We start from the raw sequence: 18,010 nt of genomic DNA, 5'->3' as shown, positions 1-18,010 counted from the left end.
AGTGGTTGATGTTTCTGAAGAGACAATGAAAAATCCTGTCAAATAATTGTAAAAGCTTCTTTGCTGAACCAACTATTTGCTGCTTTTACTACTGCTGATGAAAGAAATGGAAGTGCTTTATATTTAAATGTTTATTTCATATGTATCATGATAATGAATATTTTACTGTAATAGTTGACCTTAAACCATGCCACAGGGATGTTTTTTTCATAAATTCCTACTCAGTGGAAGAGTAAACGGTTTTATATTATGGAAATTCAGATAGCTACGCCTTCTGTAGAAAAGCAAATTAACTGACTGGAATGCCCCAACTTTTACATCAAATTATCATTTTATTGTCCTTTTACCTAGTTCTGCTGGTCACACATTCTTTTTCATTCTATTGTGGAAATAAAATGTAAATAGTAAAATATACTGGGTTACCAGACAAATCTGCATACCTCTAACTGTATATTGCAAAAGGAATGCTTAAAAACTTATTTAGTATCATGCAGTGTCTTATGAAATTCCTAAGGCAGGGTGAGGCTGCTGCCTTTATTAGCAACAAGAACTGTGAGGTTTGTTTTGTACTTATAAACTGAAAAACAATTGTAAAAACATTTTTTCTTTGAATTTGATTCTAAAAAAGCCTAATTACAAAATATACTTGGTTAGGGAAGAGAACTGGTGATAGTTGCCATGTATGTTGTCTTCATAATAAAAAAAAAGCTTAAAATTCAGGTGCAAAGGTGGAAATAGAAAAATATAGAGTTCACTTTTCAAATTTTTAAAGCTATTAGAGGAAATAATTCTCTACACACTTAGGTAGAAAATTTCTGAACAGGTATGTTATTAAATTGTGCAGACTCATCTGAAATATTTTCTTGTTGCTGTAATTCTAGCTTTCTATGGACTTCTCAGCTTGATTCATTTCAATCATGAAAACATGAATGAGAAAACATGAAAAAAACCCTAGACTGATTTTTTCGATTTTTGAAGTCCGTGCTTTCCAGGTAGCTACTTACATGTTTTCCTCTCCTGCTGCAACCTAAGACTATGTCCTTCCATCCTGTTGCTGGCGGCCTGGGAGAAGAGGCCGACCTTCATCTGGCTACAACCTCTTTGCAGGGAGAGGGTGATAGGGTCTCCCCAGTCTCCTTTTCTCCAGGATAAGCACCACCAGCTCCATCAGCTGCTCCTCAAAGGATTAGTGCTCCAGACCCTTGGCCAGTTTTGCCACCCTTCTATGGACCCTTCTCAGCGTGCTTCCTGAATTGAGGAGCCCAGAACTGGACACAGCACTCCAGTGTGGCCCCACCAGTGCTGAGTACAGGGGGAGAATCACTTTCCTGGTCCTGCTGGCCACACTGCTGCTGATAGGATGCCATTGGCCTTCTTGGCCACCTGGGTCAATTATGGTGAAGCATTCCTATATGTCAGGAAAGAGCTGTTCCTCTGCAGGGTAATGGTAGATGCTGTCCTTAACCAAGCAGCCCAGTGATTTATGTGTTAATGAGAAATAGGGTCTCTGATAAGGTTTGTAACATGTTTGGGATCTCCTAGGTTAAAAATCAAATGTTGAAACTCAAAGTTTAAGCAGTGGTTTACAATCAACAAATCTTTTGAGGTGTATGTTTTTGCTCAGTACAAACTTTTTTTCCTAACCTTTCCAAGTGTACCTTTTGAAAAACAATGATTTGAAAGCAGAAACCTATATACTGTTTTATCTCTCAGGGAAATTAAAGAGGGAGGCATTCCTTCAAGTTGGGTCACCCTAAGGAGCTTTTCATCATAGCTTCTCTTTGACAAAATAAGGCAATTCTGGGCAATGTGAGGATAAGGGGAGATGAGACAGACTATAAAGCTTTTCACCTGGAGCAGAGGATTTTTTTCTCCCATAGTTGCGTCAAAACATGTTTTCAGCTTCTGTGATTTTTCCTAATCCTGTATGTTCCTTTCAGCTGTTTCAGCATGCAGGGCATGTTTACAGACAAGATAATGTAGGCAGGATCACTAGCTGGTTATAAGAGTTATTCATAGCTCTGTGCATAAGTGAGGATAAACAGAAGAGTTTATTTTCTTGACAAGATTCACTGTGTTGTAGTTAGATGGAGTAGGTTTAATGTGTTGTCCTAATCCAGGTCTTGCAAACAAGATATTTATTCAGCAAATCCCTTGCAGTGGATTAAAATCTTAACCTTTGGAATCCCTTAGCATGAAGATAAAATCACAAGCAGAGGCAGTCTTGAAAATATTTCTTGGTGGTATATAAATATTTGAAAGGGAGTTTATATATCTTAAAGCAAGATAAAAAATCTTCCAGTATTAAAAATATTGAACATGACAGAAAATATTTATTTGTGGGAAAAAATAACTAGTAAAAATATATATTAATAAGTTGCTCTCATACATGAGTTATTAAGGGAGTCTTTCCAATTGAGATCTACAAAATAATATTCACTTAGGACTTTTAATAGGTCAAGAAGAGCTACTGACAACTCAGGGCAGCACTTTCTTGTATAGACAAATGATTAAACTAACCTTTGATCAAACTCATCTTTGTATACCAAATTCAGAGTCATCTTTGCTTTTACAATGTCTTTAATAACTAGGTTCTCTCCTAATGAAATTTCTTCTTTTCTTTTTTATTTTAGGGAGGTGTTCTATCATTCTGCACAGTAGTAATAACATTATTGATTTATTTTGAAGACCCTTTTTCTATATAAACTTGCCAAAATTATTAGTTTATGAGAATTATTTTGAGATATATTTTAAAAGTTTCAGCTATGTTAAAAAAGGAGCTTTTCTTTCAGAACGAGTGAATATTTTTTTCTGTAAATACCAATCTTAGTTATGCTTCCACAATGAAGATTGAAGATCATGGAGATGAGGTGTAACTATAAGTATTTATTCAGATTTGGAGACAAAAGTTTGAGGTGCTAAGCCACATAGTAGACAGAAGCAAAGTTGACTTTGCCAAAGAAATGTCTTACTATGTATCAAAATGAGACACTATTGTATTTCAAGAAATAACCCGTAATTCCAGAAATATTTAAATATGGCTAAATTTCAAGCAGACCAAGAGAATATGCAACTGAGTTCCCAGTGAAGCCAGTAGTAAAACACCATAGTAACAAACACCGGCCAGTTTTTTTGGTGCATCAGAAAATCCTTCTTTCCAAAGTTAACTAGCCTTGCTTAGATTTTAACCTTGTCCATATTGGTTATAAATAGTTACTTGCTTTCCTCATACAAATTCTAGACCAAGAGTTTTGACCCTTTTCTCTTTTCTGTCTGTAGGTCTCTTATTCTCTCATCCAAGAAGTGAAAAACATCTCGATGTGCAGTCAGCAGTCTGGTACATGATGTAGCAGGGGTACTGTGGGTAGCAAGCCACTGCTTCAGAGGTGGCATGTGAATAATTGCTGTTGAGCTGTTGGAGTTGCCAATCTGGCACGCAGGAAGGTGCCTGCTGCAGAGTGCAGCCATGCTAGGAAAAACCATCATTCCCTTCTGCGTCCTTTCTGTGTGCGGGGCGGGGACATTCCAGTACCCGTTAGGCTTTTTGTTCACCACCACTATCACTCATAAGCAGCTGTCACATGTCGTATTTTCCATCCTTTCAAGCATCAGATGTGGTACTGCTGAATAGCTGCAACGCATTGATTCTGGAGCGCTGGTTGCGCCAGGTTGCTGAGTGACTATTAGCTGTGGCAGGTCGACAGACTTTTTCCCAGTAGTACTCCTAAGGGGGTCCTCAGTAAAAAGGCAGAATGATTTTTGAAGTTTCTTTTTCTATATCTGTCTGCCAAGAGCTTCCAAAAATAACCCCTATTGCTCCTGCTATTAGAGCTGAGGCTGGAGCTACGCACTTGGGGAGCGTTCACCGAGCTCAGCGTGGATCCTGGCATTTCAAAGCCAGTGCTGCTCCATGCGTAATTCAAGCAGAAAAGTACTTACACCCCTTGCCCTGCAGTGGGCCAGGCCAACTGTCCTGATGAATTTACAGGCTTTAATGTTTCACAGCCACTTAACATTAAGCATGACTCCTTCTGACCCCCAGCCCTCCCAGGCTGGAATAACAGGCTGTTCAGTGCCTTACCTAATTGGTAAGGCAAGATAATAATGAGAGTAAAAGAGACACAAAGACAGATCATGCCTAAATGAACACAGGGGAGCTCAACCAGCAGGAAGAAGAATAACTAAGATCTTGTGCCTATTGTTTGCGTAACATCCTGTTTTTATAAATGCAGCTTCTTATCAGCACTTCAATCGCACTTATAAATGCACAGAAAAGGATGAATGCAGATGCTTGTGACACAGTAGGGATGGCTGCACAACACAGGTTGAGCTGCTGCATGTCTTTCCAGAACCAGGAAAAAAAGATCACGTTCTTTTTTTTTTTGCCAAGGTCCTCAGTAGAGGACTGCTGGTTTTTTTTTTCTTTTTAATTACAAAGTAGCAATTTAGCAACACAAAGGAAATAAAAATTCATCTTTGAACATCTAAATTTATTTTAAAACTGACTCTACAGAACCAAGGTCTTTACAACTTTTATAAAAGCAATATTCTAGCCTTTTTTGGATTCTTTAAAAGTGGTTATCAAGATGAATGAGAATAGTGGTGTGTAATTTCAAAAATGTAATTGCTTTTCTCTCTTGCTTTCTCTAAGCATTTTCAAGGTCACCGTAAAAGGGGACAGATAAACCTACAATCTAAGTCTTCTTCTGGTGTTCCATGCCAGTGCATATTACTCCCTGATCAAAAGTCTTATAACTTCTTGAATTGTTCATTTCTACTTTTCCCACCTTCTCAAAAGGAGTATGAAACTCCTACGATTTTGCATATCATGGCATAACGCTAAACCTCTGGTGACCATGCGGCAAAGTAAATGTGCAAATATTTTGAGGGACAACTGCAAATGGATGAACAAAATTTGTTTCCCTGTCATCTGCAGTGTGTATCAATTCTGGTTTGCTTCTTCAGTCTCATGTGTAAAGAATGGGCCTGTTGAGAGAGGCTGCAAAATTTGAGCTCGTGTTCTTTATGTGGTATCTTCAGGCCTGCCCTAGGACATCTTGCCTGCCAGTGAGTTTGTCCTCCCTTCTGCTTGGGCCACATTTGAGCAGCTCCTGTTTTCATTCTCACCCCAAGATTCTTCTCTGGAGGGTGTCAGGTACGGACAACACTGGTGCTGCACTGTTCTTACAGCCATCCACAGACACTTGGAAGGTTTCCTGGGACAGCATCTCCAAATTGGATCCATCTGCCAGGTCATGAGAATGCCAATAGGATGCAGTAAGAAAGGGAATAGGTAGGTGCCATGGTGGGCATTCTTTGTGTGTGTAGAAAATGTGATAAAAACTTCTATAAATACTTAGACAGCTTCATGCCATGTCTTTACTGGAGGCTGTGGAAGCTAGAGAATTTCAAACATCAGCAAAGGAAATCGTGAAACTCTTCACAGGAAGAGAACACACCATCAGTATAAATCTGGCATTTTCAAGATGATCCTCTTAAATCAGTGTTATGATTGTTTCAGGACTAGTTTTCTCAGCCCAAGAGGATTTGTAATATCTTAAAAGGGACATGAAGAACATAATTCTGATATTTTCTTGGCACCTTTATATCAAAAATTAATGCTTACTCTGGTCTGACACTTTGATTTTTGTGATAGAGGCCTGTAGGAAACATAAAAAATTATCTAGGAAAGCAGACTTGATAGAAATAGAGAAGTGGAAACAAAGTCGATTTTTTTATATTAAGTTAATTTTGGGGATTTGCTTCTTTGATTGAAAGAAATTTCACAGTCATATTTTTGCAGCAAAAATTTATGCTCAGTGCTAGAGGCCTTCTATATCAGCTGCCTGATTGACTTTCATCATCATGGGAAGGGTCTGCAAGGAGGAAGAGTCTTGCTATAACTGAACATTACATCTCTTGCTCGGGTGGGAAAGGAAGATTCAGTGACCTATATTTCGTCAGTTCAGGTACCCTAAGCTATGCCTTTGACTCTGTAGAATGTAATGTTCTGTTACCACTTCTTGTATTGGTTACCCTTCTCCTACTTATCTTTTTTTATTCTGGATTTGCATGTGAGTTATAATTTTCAGTGTCATTGTGTCCAACAGAACAAGGCATATGCATTCTCACACAAAAAACCCAATTTTTTATTATTTCCTATGGGACACACATGCACACACATCAAGCCAACAAAAAGTTAAACAGTATTACCTGGAAAGATGCTTCTGTTATTGTGATTAACAAAGATATTCCAAATGGAACTCTATTGGCAAAGATGATGTGGGGGCACGTGCAACTAGTGAGGGTTCTTCTGGAGAATTATTTGTTCCTAATTTAGTATCTCACTCTGATCTGCCAGAAATCTGATTCATTAATCTTTTAGACGTACTGGAAAATCCCATCTATTTTAATAACCACAAGAGAATAGAAATGGTTGAGGGTCCTGTGATTATGATTGATCTTTGTTAGGTAATCTATGGAAGATACTCTATTAAATTATGTTGATCGACAGTATTTGAGTTTGTAACGTTCAGTTAATTTTTTAAGGGTTCTGAAGTCTGGATTGCTGTCGATTAGCATTGTTATAAATGAATATAAATATGTTCCACAAACCGTAGCAAATTGAACTGTGAGATATTTGTCAGTGAAGTTATTCCTAAATCAATTATTCATAAGTAGTTCAAATGATGATCAAGTTTAATGCAGTGCCTACTCAACAGAAGCAGGAGAGCTATTGAGAAAGGCTTTGAAGAGCCAGTTTGCCTTGTTCCATGGTAATCTTAAACTATTTACTGTCCAAATAGCTCTGATTTTCTCTTATGTTTCATTGGGTTTGCTTACATGCCTTATATTTAATTTGCTGGCATAGATTTCAGTTATGGATTTTCCTGTATTTGGCAAGGGAAGCCAAAATAATTCTCTTGCATTGTAACTGTAGCCAAGGAGATCCCTAGCAATGGAAACTGCCAATAATTTTTAGTGTTGATTTCCACTTCCCTGGAAAGCTATTGCTCCTTCCAAACAGAGGAGATTTAGGGATACTTTGAAGACAAAACCTTCATGGCTTGCATTAGGTGTGGAAGTCTGGCAATCAGCTTCAGAAAACTCTCAGCATTTGGTCTCAATCAAGTCTCTATGATCAGTGTTTCAGAAAGCAGCAGTAACCCGTCCCTTCTCTGTCTCATGACAAACACTGTAATGATAAAATTGTGCCAGTGGATCTCTGTGGGTAACTGACAAAATGATCAGTATTTTTGCAATAAAAGAGGAAAGCATCATTGTAGGTATCATCCACTCTATCTCTGGCCATGTAGGAGTGAGAAACTCGGCTGTTTTTTCTAAACTCCTGTTAGTGGTTGAAGGGTATTTTTTAAGAAAAGTAGGGTTTGCAAGGGTGAACGGCGATTGGACTCTTTTCATTCCATGTATTTCAGAACATTTGAAGCTATTTCCAATTCAATGGAATTTCTTTCTTGTCCAGGACTGGACAAAATTCAAATTTCCAATTCCTTTCAATCAGCAGGGCTGAAAAGTAGCTTTTGTCTGAGTTGTTTCCCATGTTAGCTGGTAGTACGTGAACCCTAAATAACGAAGGGATAAGAAGACACTGATATTCTATCTCTTGGATATTTGTCTGCCTTCAAAATCAGATGACATAGTGCACCTTCAAAAGCCAAATTAATCAATTTAATTACGAGTACCTTGAGGGGTTTCATTCTATTAGAAAGAGTCTGCTTACATCATGCTTTTCCAAAATAATCCTATCAGTGCATTTACTCAAGCAGATGAATCTTGAGCTGTCCTCTGGGCTTCAAAAAATATGTAATAACTTGCTGTAATAATATTAACAGAGAAGTGGGGAAAGGTTCAGTTACTAACACTACACAATCCACCTCAAACCTTGTTTTTTTAAAATATTTTTTCAAATCAGAAGCGTAATTTAAGGATAAGACATTGTTAGCTATCCTGCCTTGCTTGGGGCTTTGCTGCAGAGTGACAGGTCTTTCTTCCTCTGTAGACTGAATGCTCTAATTACACCTACTGCAAGTCAGAGCTACACTACTACAGCATCAATGCAAATGTCAGATGTCTTTTCACTTTAAACTGTCTACTCTCTAATAACAGTGTCTTATTTCCAGGAAGAGTTTTTAGGAAATTTCTTTATATTTAGATACCCTTTATTTGTCTCCTTCATCTTTATGTCTCTAATTGTGTTCAATATCATATTTCTTTTCAGAGGCCTGAGCACAGTGCTTTGAAAGTTTATATGTTAATTGCCAAGGTCAAAAGAAAGAGAAAACATGCTCTGATTGTTTAATGACAAGTAATGTGATTTGAAACAGAAGTTTAATGGACTACTCTGTCTCTTAATAAAAAGTACTGTTTCAGGGATATTGAACATCTGCAATTTAATTCAAACTCAGTCAGTATAATACAACAGGTTGAAAAATATTTTTAACACTCTTCCTGTACAATTCAAAAGCTTAGTAAGAGCGCAGTAACTTGGCCTTTGTTCAGGAAAGTCATCTATAATGCCAGTCCTGCATGTGTTTGTGAAGCTTTGCTGCTTGATACATTTTCCTCTGCTCCAAAAAGCCAGTGTCCAAAGCACATGAAGAGATTTCCATGCCATTTCTGAACCTTTGTCAAAGATGACAACTGTCTTTGGTGTATACATAAGAGAATTGAAACTTGGCTTGTTATCATTTCTAACTAAGAACCAGATCCTGCCTCCACTGAAATCAGCTGTCATTCACACACCTCAGTAGAAGCATGGGCTGTATTGCTACACAACATTTTATTGCATTGCATAGTATTGAACAAACTTTAGGCACTGCACTGCATAGAATCACAGTGTCTTTTGCAGAGCAAGCACATTTTTGACCATAGGTGATTTTCCCCTCATTTAATTCCTGCAAAACAAACTAATTAATCCAGTCTCTTGACTTATTTGTATCTGGTTTCCAGTAATAACTATGTTTGACCTGTTTTAAACAGTATATAGATCACCCATAAGGTATTATCTTACAGGTATCAGAGATGAGCACCTAAGTGTGTGCTTGCAACTGGATGTAGCATTTGCTTTTTTAGTAGACATATCATCAATCTTTCCTCATAGGAATGGTACGGTTCAGTTTGAATAAGTGGCATTCAAGCTCCCTTCACAAAAATTTTCCTCTATTCAGAGCAATTAATGTGCATGAAAACCTTTTCTTGTCTATGTGCAGTATAAGTTTGTGTTAGAGGACTGTACCTTGTTCATTTTATGTTCATGGCATCTAAGTCTAATGTCCAGAAAAATAAAAGAGTTTATTTATTGTGCTTATCCTTATTGGTGCTATGGCACAATGCCACACTGCTGTTCCCTGTAACTATCTCACTTCTTTGGCTTTCAATTTTAAGTAATAATGTTTTGAAAAAAAAATTAGGGAATTTTGATTTTTTTTTTAAGAGAAAGGGACCATGCTCTTGGCTTTCAGCCCAAGAAAATGTAAAAGGTACAGTGAATTCTGATATATAAAAAGCATGGTTGGTCTGGTCTTCCTTCCCCCCTATCCAATGCAGTGGATGAGCATTTTCAAATGCTCAAACAGCTGACAACTGCCTATCATTTATGTACAGTAGATTTTACTAATCAGCCAAGATACATCTATCACTGTCTTCTGCTATAGGTGTGCCTTTGGAAAAAGGTTGTTGCAACTTTTTTTTCAAGAAATAAGTAGCACTGTCCTTGATTTCAAAGTTCTTATCTGTTCCTGATGGATGTACCAGTACCTTTCTTCAGGAAAGAGTTCTATTGACATTGGGAAAGAAATGCACTGACCCACTCACAGCTCCCTGCTCTTATAAATTACTGTGTGAAAGTGACTTTCCGGTGGTTATGACATAGCTATGAAATATTTGTATTTTCTAGGATTTAAAGAAGTGCAAATGCATTTTTTTTCTGTATTTCTCTACCTGCAGCCATGTGCTGAGTGTGAAATGTCTGCTTAGCTGCTAATGGAATCCTCAGGGTTATTTATTTCTTTTTTTTTTTTTTCTACTGAAACTGAAGCTCTTTGGACAGTTAGTTGGTAAAAGGGGTATGTACATGTTGTCATTTTTGCAAGTAGCCAATAAATAGTGTAACACCAGTAATAAGCTAAAGGCATGTCAGTCAACACATACAGGGCTGGGGGGGTGTTTTTTGAGTGGGGAAGTTGCTTTTGAACTTTCAATTTATTTTCTTATTGCTGAGGAAGAATTTTCCTTTCCTGAATGCTTCGTAAATGCAAAATATATTTTTATATATGTATTTATAAATATATATATAAAAATTTATTTACTTCTTTGAAACAACAATGCATTGTTTGGGAAATGAAAACCAGTTTATATTTTTATCCTGAAGAAAGTCCGCTTGGGGAAGCTTGACATGTGCTTGTTGTAAGATGTTTCTTGCACATCATAGAAACTACATTCATTTGGTAGCCAAAGTAAAACAATGTTTCAGATTCAATTTGCAGCTTCTCTAGAAAAAACATGAATTTCAGTACCAAATGAGGAGTTCCACATTACAATAATCTTGGCAGCAGCTCAGAACTCATAGTAGCAAAGTTCTTTTTGGCAAAGTGAAACTGGGAGGAAACCAAGAGCTTTTCATTTTGAAAACAAATCTTTATTTACAAAAAGATTGTTTTGTTTTTCAGGTTTTTGTTAATGAATTCCACTGGTTGGAAATTTCTTGAAAGATTATTGTTCATTATCATTCTCAAGTGGTCTTGCATAACTTTAAATAGACAACAGAAAGCCTAATATTTAAAGAGAGGCAAGCTTCTCAGTGATTAGTATTTTTAATTATCTGAAACACAGACAAGAGAAATTTTACCTAATTTTTAATTTATTTCCTAGAAAATATCAATGATCAAAAATAAATACCAGTGATCAAAAAAAAATGACTTGCAGTCATTTGCAGTCAAGAATTGAAAGTTTCATTCTTACATTTTCATTTTTAGAAGTAGGAAATGCCATTATAAGTCAGCTTAAAGTGGGCTTCCATTGCCTGTCACATTCCCCCCAGTAATATTTCATATCTTGAACTGGGATAAGGCCCAAACACAAAATTAAACCCAGGGCTGATCTCACAAATCACTCTTATCTGAACAAGGGAATATTAAGTTCTGGACTTCTGGTCTGAGTCCTTTGTAATCTTCAAAATCAAAGGTAAAGGAAGTCATGTCTTTCCATTTGGTATTGTGATTGTCAAAGCAGATAAGACTCATGCCAGCTGTTCATGGCTCAATTATGATATTTGACTAGAAAGAATTTTCTCAGGAAGAAAAAAATATGAATATTCTCTTCAGCACTTGCGGATGTCAATGTTTAATTGTATTTAAATGCAGATTTTAAATAATATGTAGTGGTGCTAAAGCTGAAGTGAAAATACCTACATTAATATTAACAGTCAGGCCTAGAGTTCAATTTAACAATTAGGATATATACTGGAAGCTTAACAGCAGGTTGGGAGAATTTTTACTTTGTGAGGTTTATGTTTGGGCTTTTTTAAGAAAGAAAACTGCTGTGTGCATATATTTATTATTATCCTATATATTTGTAAACAATATGCAAGCCACAGCTTCATAACAGCAGATAAAGGAGACCTGTAAATGCTGGCATTGCTTTGATGGCAAATCCTTGGATGCTAATGTGGGTTGTAGGTATGAAATATTTCCTGGAGAAAACACCGTGCAGCTCACCAGAGACTTTATATGTGAGTGAGGACTGTGGGAGCCACTGGAAGAGCGTGCCTTTACATTTTAAGTGGACAAGCAGTTTCTGAGAAGAAAGCAGCTGGAAGAGAGATCCATGATCAGTTAACCTAAGCAGCAGCTCCACTGTGCCATTCTGGAATTTTAATTGTACTGTTATGTAATTTTTAAACAGACGCATCATTATGCTAATGTTTGGTAAAATGCACAGCCCTAGGTACCTTAGGTAACCATCAGGGCTTGTCCACTGCTGGAACTGTTACCCTTGGTCTATCTGTCTCATAATGATTAAACATAATGTAAGAAATTTAGTGGTTCAGGCCAAATAATTGCTACAGAAGGTCCTCCCAAGGGCACCCTCTCTCTCTATTTTTGTGTACTGGACACGGTTTTCTCATGATTAAAATTCAGGTGCAGAGTTCTTAATCAGGCACAAATAAACAAGAATTATGCTTGTGCTGGGCTGACAGCGTGGGAGAGCTGGTGGCTTTGCTCTAAGGACAGGCCACTACCACATGCTTCCCCTGGAATTGTGGTCACCACGAGTCTGTGAGTGCCTTTGCACAGCTAGAAAGAGCCTCTCCTTCACTTGGAGAATCACAGAAAATCCTGAATTGGAAGGGACCCACAAGGATCATCCAGCTCCTGGTCCTGCACAGGACCACTCCAAAAACCACACCATGTGCCTGAGAGTGTTGTCCCAATGCTTTTTGAAGGCTTGGGGCATAAGTTGTCCCCTGCAGAGGCTGAAAACTGAAAGTACAGTGTGACAGTGCTGGGCTAGCTGTAATTGCAGCACAAACAGGGGTGATGATGGCATGTGCAGCATCAGAACATGAAGATTCAGACACATTTGCAGGTACAGAGATAAATGGAAACTTGGGACACCATTGTCGTAAGCAGTCTCAAACACATAATTAAACAAGCCCAAGACTTTGAGGGAGAAAGAACAAGGTTTTCTTCCAAATCCCATTTGGACATTTTTCAGCAGCTACTTGAAAGTGTGTGTCTGTGTACCCTGTGCATGTGTGTGTGTGCTGGGGAGGAGCAGCACACACAGAACACACTTAGCTGGCCAGCTGATTTTGAAAGTTCTACTGGAGATTGTCCTGTTCAAACAATTCTTTGGTAAGAGCTTTTCTTCTGAGCCTTCTTCACAAAGAGACCACCAGGTGATGCAGATGAACCCATGCAAGGGAACTATTAAAGTGCAAAAATTACCTCAGTGAGACGTTGCAGAATGAAATGTCCCTTACAGCCTGTAGTGATAATGCTGATGAAAAGTTCCTCCCTCCCTGGCCCCCACCATTTTTTAACTTCCTACTTTTTAACTTTATCTAGATGATTTGTCAAAAAAAGTAGCAGGAGAAATTCAGAGAGGGAGCATATTTATTGAATATGATTAAATTATCTTTTTAAAGAAACCTTTTATTGATCCTATTTCTCTCTGGATGCTTATAGGTGCATTTATATCTATCTATATGCATCTTTGTCTAAATTTTATAAATGAGAGACTACTATTACAGGGCTTTTCATCAAGACAGCTGGGTGTGGAAGTTTTTGTATAATTGTGGAAGAGGCATTTTTGTAAGAAAAACATTTTTTCACAGTCTGAAAACTAAGCACTAAAGGGTATGTTGGCAAGAAGCATACCATAGCCCACAGCAATATGAATGCTATGAGCTTTTCTGTTTAGAAAAGGAGGCTGTACTTAACAAAGGCAAGTGCTAGCTGACTAATATTTATGTTTGTATCTCCAGCAAGTGATATTGAAGTTGTGTGCAGGACAGTGGGATCTCAGCAGAGCAGGCGCCGGATTGCTCCAGGTGGATCCTAAGCAAGTGTTATAATCAAAATGAATCACTGGAAATTCTGTTGGGTGATGAGAGCGAATCCAGTGCAAGCCATCAGCAGAAGGAAGGGGGCTGGAGCAGCAGAGCAGAGCCTGCAGAAGGATTTCAGAGAGGGTGAGCGCATCGGCAGGTGGCAGCATCGCCACAGCATCACCCTGGCAGCCCCGGCTGGCTGACAGCCCCCATCGCTCCCGCCGCAAGTTTTACATATGGAAAGTTCTTTGACCTTTCATAAATTTATTGTCACCCTGGCTGAGTGGCGCTAGGTGCAAATAGTCCGCCCCTCCTTCAGTCTTTGCCTGTGACTGGCTCTGGTAATTAGAGATTTCCAACTCTCCGAGCTGCTCGGCTCATTTGTTCCACTCATTGTTTTTGCTACGTGACACAACCTAAATTCTCCAGCTTGTATTTACATGAGTCGGTTCTCAGCCTCACGCAGAGAGGAACGGGGCTACAGCCCACTAGGGCTGGGAGAGGATGGGGCTGTGCAGGGAGCCTGCGGAGAGGCTCTGAGCTTTGGGCTGCCTGTAACCAGCGGAGTTTGGTGCTCGGAGCCAGCGCTCAAGCACCATTGTTAAAATCGGCAACTCCGTGCGGAATTTCACCAGCAGGCTTTTAGAGGGTTTCCTAACACAATCGGAGGGTTTTGTTTGCGCTGGCACTTCTGGCTGATAAATGCATGCATAAACGTCAGTGTTTGTTAGTGGATATATTTTATCTGCATACTGAGTGAACCCTCCTGACCAGGACATGGTAATCAGCCACCTAGTTCTGATGTCAAGTAGCAGCTCTCAAGGAGTTTCTCTCCTTTTTTTCCTGATTTTTTTTTTTTTTGTCCTTGTCCAGCCCCTGCTTTCCCCCACCTCACGCATGTGAAGTACACTTTGGGTCCTTCTTTTCAGGTTTTGTCAGACTCAGGAATCAAAGGTCAAGCTCCAAATAATGACCCTCCTCCCCAGATTTCAACTGCTCATTTCACAGTGAAGTTAGTTTATCTTCAACTACAATCCAATTAGACTTTCACCCCTGACACACTGGTGAAATGATAGTATTATTTTTTTTCTTTTGATTGTTTTTAATCTAACTGCTGCTGTAAACACAGAATTATCCAGCCCTGATTAAACATTTTCAAGCTGTCTCAACAAGCCAATCATGTGCACATACATTTTCACACACATTTTTCACAGCAAATTAGTAACAATTGCTTATATGGTTAATAGTTCAGAAAATGAAGTTCTGCCTTCAGAGGTGTATTGTACTGCCACAATATACACCCCAAATTGACACTACATAGTTGTGTATGCAGGTTCTACTTAAAATGATGGTAGACTGAAGCACCAGGATTCATTAAATCGAGCAGAGTTTCTCATTAAATGTGTAGATTGACACTCAGAACTGACTGTCATTTGGGGTTTTATTCAGCTGTTTTTCCATACCATCAATGCTTTATTTAGAGTGAAACTTTACCACCTGATGGCTGAGAGGTAGCTGGTTTGTGGGGGAAAAAAAACAAGTAGAAAAATATTTTGCATTATTATTTTTCTGGAAAAGACAACTGGAAGTTTTCAGATTTAAGATCTTGATCTTGTCTTCTCCTTATTTTTTTCCCGGTGTAATTTATACTCTGAACAATGTATGTTATCTGGTTTGCAATGTGCAGAGTATGCATTTACATTTGTTTTCTAAAGGGAACCCAGTTACTTCTCATCTATTTTCTATAACAATCTCCTCTGCAGAGGTGTTAGCAAGTACATTTCATTTTAACTGTGCCCTATAAATCCTTCATGGAAAATTCCAATTAATATGGCTATGTTGCAAGCTGGGCCAAAAAATTAACTGATCTGTTCTTGCTCAGCAATGTGACTTGATGAATACAGGAATGGAACAGACTCAGTATAAAAATATTCTTTCTCCTTAAGGAGCTGAAGTCACCGGGTGCCACTGTTTTGCATCTTAACATAAAAATCTATGAGACTGCACCTTCTGGTATTAACAGATAACACCAGAATGCTCTACCCCATGGCAATTTTCTGAGATGCAAGATAATAGTGCCCTGAGACTCTCAAAAGATTTTTTTCTTTCCATAAACATGGAACCTCCATCACTGAAGAGCAGAACTTGAAGAACACTCTCACCATAAATCAGCCTTCAGGGAGAATGCTGATTTTGGGAAGAGAAATAATGAAAGTTGGACATTAACAAGCCTGAGAAGTTGGAAGGGATATCCTTCTAAAATGGAGGGAAATCTTCAGGATACACAGTCCATTTGTTAAGGACATAAAAAAATATGAGTTCTGTGCAACACTGAATGAGCACATAACCTTGTAAGAAAAAGTCCTTAGAGGAGAGGGCAGTAAGGCCATGAAGGCCATGAAGGCTCCCCTGTTATATCCTGATGGCCTCCTGGGTGAGCCCAGAAGAGGTTCATACAATGTTTGGTTTCTGTTACATATCCGTACTTCTGACTTGGGACATATTTCACAGATTAGCTGGGGTTGGATGCCATCCAGTCCAACCCATCAGCTCAGTTAGGGTCATGTCCAGTCTGCTTTTGAGTATCTCTAAGAGTAGAGACTATGTAACCTCTCTGGGCAACCTGTGCCAGAGGTCAGTCACCCTCAGAAGCAGAGTCTTCAGTGTTTCTGCTTGTACCTGCTGTCCCTGGGCTTCGCTGAAGAGCCTGAATGCCTCCTCCTTGCACCTGTGCTTCAGGTATTTGTGTACATTGGTGAGATTCCTCTGAGCGTCTCTTCCCCAGCTGAGCAGTTCCAGCTCTTTCAGCCTCTCCTCACAGGAGACATATTCTAGTCCCTGCATCATCTTCATGACCTTTTTCTGGACTCTTTCCAGTAGCTCCGTTTCTCTTGCACTGGGGACGGACCTGGGCACGCACCACTTCAGATGTTACTTCTCCATAAATAACCTCAGCTTCCTCAGCCTGCTGGTACCACTCAGTCACCATCAGCAGACAATTTGCTTCACCAAACTGACAGAGGTGGGCACAGAGCAGCACAAGTGAGGCACTGCTCCTGGTTCTCAGGAAGGATTAGGAGGGCTCCTTTTCCTACCCTTGTGCATCTAATGGCCCTGAGCAATGCAAGGGCTACAAAGGCGATTTGCTCATATTCAGAGGTGCTCAGATTCCATGTGGATGGTAGGAGGGAGAATCCATACACGTCTTCAACATGGAAACTACTTCCACACACCATTTCCACACTACACATATGTGGGCCGGAGCCCTTATTTAGTTTTTAATACAACATTATAGTTTTCTGAATTTTTACATAATGTTCTAAATATTCTGAGAAAATTGTACAATTTGCACAAAATATCCCCAGTCAAGTTCCCAAGTACAGATGCCAAAGTCATGTGTGCTTCTAATGGTGAAAAAGTGTGTTGAAATTGTGGTCAAGTAATTTTTTTCTGGCATTACTCATTACAGTTTTTAAATTGGAGTATTTGCAAAGTCTTTCATCTCCATAATAAGGGGGGGGGAAAGCCTTTTTTCCCCAAATGTTTCACATAAAAAAATTATAAACGAAGTTAAAAAGGAATAAGTGAGAAATATATGAAGCCAATTTCCATAAGAAAATGGCCTTATTTAGTACAATTTTTGTTTAATTTTCCAATTCAGATCACTCAGTTTTCATAAGCCCTCTTAAGCCATGCTTAACTGTGTGTCAAGAAGTCCTACTAATGTTTAAAACTGTTCCATTGATATTGGTAATGTTTTCTCCTACCATGATTTGTACCTGCACAAATCTTGATATAAATGCTACTGATGTGTTTTTGTATCTTTAAGCCAACAAAAATAATAACAAGTTAAAACATAATGCTTCATGAACATAATGTGATGGACAGAGAAAACAACATATATGGATTGTCTTGTGAAAATATAATTTCCAAAAATGGACAATTTGGGTTAATCCTATGAAAAAAACAGCAGAAGGATTTCTTAACACAACACTTACATTAAATAAATATATGACATTAATTACTTCAGGAACAGATTTCAGTGTGTTGCTTTAGATGCCTTTAGATCTTCTCCTACATCCCCAGAGCTGTTTTAATTACCTTGTTTGAGCTTTAGAAAAAATTGACTGAGGTGAACCAAAAGGTGACTTGGTCTGAATAGGTTCAAGCTCAAAGCCTTCATCATATGGGAATGCAGCATAACCAACAGGCTTCATGAGACTGGCTGGCAGGGACCGATTCTCCATTTTCTTGTTGAAACTGGGAAGCAAGAGTAGTCATGAATGAAAAATCCTTTCATTCAGAGAAAGTCAGTGCAAGAGAGTGCATGGCTTTGTTGCATGGGGCCAGAGAACTGTACTGGCAGAACAGTGATCCTTATGTTGAGTGAGTACCCAGGGCACATCTTTTTTTCTGCCTGGGATTGGGTGCATCATG

Source organism: Agelaius phoeniceus, chromosome 1 (genome assembly GCF_051311805.1).
Source record: "Agelaius phoeniceus isolate bAgePho1 chromosome 1, bAgePho1.hap1, whole genome shotgun sequence".
In the NCBI taxonomy this organism is placed as follows: domain Eukaryota; kingdom Metazoa; phylum Chordata; class Aves; order Passeriformes; family Icteridae; genus Agelaius; species Agelaius phoeniceus.
Note: the sequence above shows the minus strand (reverse complement) of the source record.